This window comes from Corvus brachyrhynchos, unplaced genomic scaffold (genome assembly GCF_000691975.1).
Source record: "Corvus brachyrhynchos isolate BGI_N302 unplaced genomic scaffold, ASM69197v1 scaffold155, whole genome shotgun sequence".
Lineage (NCBI taxonomy): Eukaryota > Metazoa > Chordata > Aves > Passeriformes > Corvidae > Corvus > Corvus brachyrhynchos.
In genome coordinates, this window is record NW_008238434.1 from 686,232 (window position 1) to 692,474 (window position 6,243).

The window sequence follows — 6,243 nt, forward strand, 5'->3', positions numbered from 1 at the left end:
TGGCAGTGCGTTCCCTATCCAAAAAGCACAAACACAGACAGAGACGCAAAAGAAACAACAAACCAGTAACAGATGTTTGCATGGTCTCAGGCGTAGCATACCATAAAAAATGACACTGCCACTGGTCCTTGGAGGTAGGTTAATATCTAGTTTGGCTAACAGTTTCGTCAGACTTCCAGGGCAAGAGTAACCTTAGGGGGTATGTCTCCATATTTTTTGAAGCCTGGAGCACCCTATCCCACCAGCAGCAGCCTGCAGATGCCATTGGAGCTGATGCAGAAAGGTTACAGCTTTCCTTTCTTCTCCTGTAGCGCTGTCAGTAAGACTTTCAACTCTTACCCCACCCAAAAAAAGCTGCATTATCTGTATGTTTAGCTGGATCACCTGGGTGGGTATTAATACACAGTCATGTGCCCAACTCCTGCCTCTGCTGTGGCTCATCAATTTAGGGAAGCTGTTAGTGACCCTCAGCTGGTTTTGTAAAACTACAATTAACATGGACTATCGCAGGCTCAGACCGTGGAGGAAATGTCTCTCTCTTTTTTTCCTAAGGTCAGATTCTCTTCCAGCCCCCATGGTCACTGGTGACAGACATTCTTCTGGATATCCATTGTCTTTTTGCCATGAAAAGCACTATTTGACCCACAGGAAGACTCGCATCTCTCCTCCTTGCAGAGGTTTCTTTTCTGATGGAGGTGACAGGAGACAGCCACCCTACTCAATCCATTTGGGACCCTGCACAGGGATAAGGAACACCAGTAGATTTTCTGTGTGGTTCTTCAGAGACAGGTTGTACCAAAGCAGACTCGGGGAGAGTTGGGCAAGACGTTCAACCTTCTCCACATCATCCTGCGGACCTGTTCTGGTTTCCCCTCACCTCTCCTTGTTGTTCAGCAACAGAAGAAGCTAGTGAGAAGGCCCCACTTCACAGAGGTCTTTGGACTTTAAAAAAAGAAATATAGTTGAATTTTGCAATAACAAATAACACAGAACTGCATTTTGCTACTGCCCTTCACTTGTTTGAGAGTGGCCAGAATGTTTTCATACCATTTTTATCCATCAGCCTCTCCACAGCCTCTCACTGGGATGTATAAATTTTTGAACAGGACATTGAATCTGAATTTCTAGGTCCATAATAGTCTCCATTGTCCAGACATTATGATGGAAAGCGCATTTTTTCATTCTGCTTAAACATGCATGAATAACACCCAAACAATGTGTGGTATTTTAACACGTTTCAATGGAAACACTAATTCTGACTTGTCCCCAAACCAACTTAACTTACCTGAACTCCTAAGTGATTTACAACTTGTAATCACCTTGAGTGTCTACTATGACTTTGTGGAAGACTTGCCTTTTAATGCCTCCTATTGCCATCTCTCTCTATGTCTAACCTACAGAGATGATTAAGACGAAACTGCTGGCAATACCTTCCTTGCCTTTTTGTAAGGAACATCCTTCTTTCTACTAACATTTTGCTTCTTCCTTCCAGAAAGAACCTTTTGAGCAGCCTAGGGAGCAAGGGGGTTTGTTCTGATAACGAACTGAAACCCCTTTTTTCAGTAGTTACTGCTGAAGTGGGAGCATTTCCACAGATGTGCAAGTTGAAAATGACAAGGATGAAGGACAGATAGACACTAAAAACATAGGAGAGCAAGAAAGGCAATATTCTTGACATGTTTATTGAGAGGAAGCTCCCAAAAATGATGAGGAAATTATTGTCCTCCTCAACACCATCAATTGCCCCCAAGGGTGGATTCACCTTACATGGCTTAGACAACAGGATGTAGGTGCCTGTGCTCGTTCCAGCTATCCCAGCAAAACACAAGCCTCTGGAAGGTCATTCACTTCATTTCTACACAAACCAACCTTTGGAGGTCCTTATTTCCCTTCTCTGACTCTAAAGGTATCCATGGAGTACTTGCTGTAGCACAGACATCTATCTGACTCTGAGATGTCAGGAGAAGGCAGGCAAATCCTAACCCACGGCTCTGCATCATCAGCTATATGTAAAAGCTACAATGAAAATGCATTTGTGATTAATCACATATCCTTACAAGTTGTGAAATTCCATGTAATAGTTCCCTTATGAATGATAACACACACTTCCTGTCAGCTTAATATTTTCTGTAAAGGTGCACAGCAACAATTGCTCCAGAAGAGCTCAGTGTTTTGGACCAAGTTACAGTTTCTAAGGGAATTATAACTTTGCCTTGATTTGAATGCAATTAAATTCTCTGCCATAATAGCAGCATAATGACAAGAATACTTTTTATTTCCTTGGCTTGGAAATTAAAGGGAATAACACACATTGGTGCAGAAGGAAAGAGACCTTCAATTCCATATAGACAGCAGTATTCCCAAGTCAGTGTGTTCTCCTTTCTGGTATGAAAAGGGATGCAGGAAAACCCAATTATATATTTCTTTTTAATGCCCACTTCCAGTGCATGAAAAGCAGGAAGTTGTGCCAGCAGTTAGATCATGGATGCCTAGCCATGGCTTCTAGCTTTTCTTCTCAGCCCACTCTGGGCTTTAGGCTACTTATTGAATCCCTGTTCGCCTGCCTGAGTTGTTGAGACCTGAGATTTGATCTGATAAAAGCTGTGTACAGGTTTAAGTTTGCACAGTCCCTTGCTGTGATGTTGATAAATGCCCTGGGTAGAGCACAAATGATGACTTCATCCATGCCAGTTCTACTGCTCGAAGCCATCCTTCAACTATGAACTTAGAATGTTGTTTGTTGCTTGTTTGTTTGTTTGTTTGTGGGGTTTTTTTTGTGCATAAAATACATGAAAAAAATCCCCAAATTCTTCATTACTGTTATAGTCACCAGTTTTTGCTTTATGTTCTTGCAAGCAGTGTTTTTATGGGCTCCTGAAAGACTGATTTGCATAAAATTTAACAGTGTTTATCTCCGAATGTAGGAGATACGAGTGAGATCTTATCACAACAAGTAAACTGCTGTTATTATATTCTGGCCCCCTGCCAAGGAACCATTACATGGCCACTCTTATCTCCTATCACACCAACCCAACCCTTCCCCAAATCCCTGTGTGAAGGATGGCTGCCCAGTAACCCTTCCCATTGGAGCCAAGGCCTTAGCAGGTTCCCTTGAGGCATTTGCCACAGGAGCACATCCCCATGGATGTGCTCTGTGATCACCAGCAGCCTGTAGGGGTTGGTAGTGCAGAGCCAAAAGTAGTGCTGCACAGAGGGTTTCTGGGTGGGACAGGTTCTCTTTTGTCGCTTAAAACTCGAACTTAAAACTAGGCTTTAACTTAAAACTGTGTGTATTCTGAGGGAGGTGAGGAGTGGGAGTGGTTCTGTGCTTCGCAAACACCTGTGCCAGAGAAGAAATCACCAGTGAGCAGCATCCCTCCCAAAAGGAGATGCCCACCTTTCCCCAGGAGGAGGTAGAACTGCTCACACAAGTGTTCTCTGTATAATTTAGTGTCAGAATGAACTGTGTTAAAGCATAAGAGGTTTAAAGAGAAAGTCGTGCAACCCTACCTGGTACTGAGAAACAAATGTGCAGCCTAGAAGAAAATGTTCTTGGCTTTTTTGGTGCTAACTAACGAGCGTAACTCAGCCTGTGCTTTGGATCCAATTCTGCACCTTGAAAGCCAGAGGAACCTGCTGCTGATGGCCTGAACAGGACCACAGTACCCAGTCATCATTTGCCACTCCTTCCCTGGGTTTTCAGACCATATATTGCCTGTTTAGAGAAGAAGCAGAATAAAGGGGGGAGGGGTTCTGGTGAACTGGACCTTCAGGCACACAAATAAAAGTCAATCTTGGGAGTTGGATTTGATGATCCTTGTGGGCCCCTTCCAACTCAGGGTATTGTATGATTCTGTGATTCCGTGATCTTCGCTGATTTATCATAGCACAGGCATACGGCCTATGATTCCAGTCCCAGCACGAAGCATACTTCAGGCTAAAACCCCACTGTACTAACTTTGACAGTACCTGTTCTGCATCCAAATGTTGAACAGCTGACAATTGAAGTTCCTGCTTATTCTTTCCTCTCTCAGACCTTGCCGGAAATTTACAGACAGTTTTGCTAAACTGTTAATCTGGAATTAGGATTGGATGCTCTGCCACGGGTCTTTTCTTCTTGTTTATACAGCTTCCCAAATGGGGGTGGCTTATTGGAGGGCTTATCTAACTATTTTGTCTTATCTTCCCTAACTGCAAGCTCAGGTATAAAGAGAATAATTGAATAATAATTGAATCTGCAGAGTAAATAAACAAACACTGCACAAAGAACTGGGATCAGTAAAGATTGCCTGAAAATTCCCAGGTGTATCTGTAGGTTTCTCCTACAGCTGGGCTTGCTATGTGTCCTGGGGTTTTAATGTAGGCCCTGTTCTATGATGATGAAGTTGTGAAACAGAGAACTCAGGAGAATTATGCAGCATTAAGTGACACAGAATAATCTTTGACTCTTTCTAAATATTTCATTCTCCTTTTTGCCCTCTGAACAGGTGTAGTGCAGGGTGAGGTGAATGGGAGCAGTTCATACTTCTGAGGGCATTATTTATTCCGAGATAATTATTTATTGGTTAAAATGCATTCTCTATTATATGCCCAGAATTTGCAATCCATGTTTTTCTTTATTGCAGATTAACATCCATTTCCATTTTAATAATGATGGTGAATGCAATGAGCAGGGCCAGATGTGCAAAACAAACATTCACTAATTTGTAGTCGTTTAAACATGTAAAGCTAGTCTTTGATGTTAAAACACCATTAAAAAGGAACTGGGAAGTTCACACGTCTGTTCCTGTGTCGCTTGTCAAGCAGCAGAACAGCTCAAAGAGCAGCTTGTTGGTTTGCAGCATCAAACCCACCTCAACAATTTTGGCATCCTGTAAAAAATGTTGGTACCTGACATCTTCAAATTTTATAGGACATGGAAAATCCATGGGAGGAAACTGCATCTGCAGGGCTCGTGCCTTTCTGTGCCCTCTCTTCTTTCTCCAGCAGCATCAGCAATGTGGTCCATGCGAGCCTGACTTCAATTCTGCAGCAGTCCTTGGGGATGGAAGAATGGCTTCATCACCCTGGCAGTCAGAGTCCACGCACAGCAACCATATTTTCCAGCCCTGGGGATTATGTTTACAAAAATCTTTGAATATCAGCACAGTTAGGAAATCATTCAGTGTTTTGGGATAACAATCCTTAAAGGGAAAATGAATTTGTCATTGTGGTGTTTACTTTAGCCAGGATCAAGGTGATAGCAATTAATCAAAATCCTTAAACTGGCAGCAGCTTGTGCAGCATTTGAGTTCTCCTTCTGAACTCCTGTTAATTGAGAAAAATGTGCAGCAATTTCACCTATTTTTCTATAAGGCAAGCCATGACTGTTGGGGTCTCCTCCCCCGCCGTGTAACCCTGGGAGAGGGGCCCTGAGGGCACAGACACGGGGTTTCCCTGTCCCTGCTCAGCCTCGTTCCCATTGGTTGGTTTGTGTTCCCTGCGCGGGCAGAAGGACCCTTGGTCCCGTGACTGGAACCGTTCCTCAGCAGAGCTCTGGCCATGTGGCTGGAGAAATAAACATCTCTCTGAAACATCTATCAAGAATCAGTCCATATATATTTCTTTTCACGGGCCTCGTTGTTTCATACATCGTGTTGCAGTATCCACACTGTTAGAAGTGGTAGATAACGCGGGCAAGACACCGATCCTTAAGGACAGAAAATTTGTGAGTAAAAACCACTCTAGATCTCTCTCTTCTCACCTTGGTTTGGATATTCTCTCTGGATTATGGAGGAACCATGGAAAGACTCTTGGCTCTCAGAGCTGCATATGGACATTTATCTTAAACTTAAAATGATTCTTGAACAACGATTTGTGAATTTTAGCTTGATTCAAGCTCAAAAAGAACTGAAACACTTCCTGGCATGGTTGTTTAAGAACTTTTTCTATGTTTCTTGGGATTTAATTATTACCAAGGGCTTTTGGAAAACCGTTTGGACACAGTTAATACTGGAGTCAAAATATATGCCGATGGAAGAATATTTTCGTGAATATTATTTAGTTACCGAGACTGTTGAGCAATGTCAGCTGTGTCCTGGCGAAGGGAAGCCTGGCGCAGGGACCGTGCGGCCCAGGCCACGTGCACCGAGCGCTCTGCGAGCAGCAGCGAGGCAGTTCCCGCGCGCGGGCGGAGCCACCCGAGCCACAGTGTTGGTGGCGGAGCGAGGTGCGGGGGGGGGGGGGGGGACCCGGGGAGACCGC

At 43.7% G+C, this 6,243-nt stretch overlaps 2 long non-coding RNA genes across 2 annotated transcripts in view; one reads left to right on the top strand and one right to left on the bottom strand.

Annotated features, from left to right (window-relative positions):
- Positions 1-4,996, top strand: part of LOC108447203 — a 38,608-nt gene extending 33,612 nt beyond the window's left edge. The window contains exon 5 of the long non-coding RNA XR_001862621.1: positions 4,913-4,996. This is a non-coding gene — a long non-coding RNA (uncharacterized LOC108447203). The remainder of the gene's footprint in view (positions 1-4,912) is intronic.
- LOC108447204 overlaps positions 4,597-6,243 on the bottom strand; it is a 5,717-nt gene continuing 4,070 nt past the window's right edge. The window contains exon 2 of the long non-coding RNA XR_001862622.1: positions 4,597-5,108. This is a non-coding gene — a long non-coding RNA (uncharacterized LOC108447204). The remainder of the gene's footprint in view (positions 5,109-6,243) is intronic.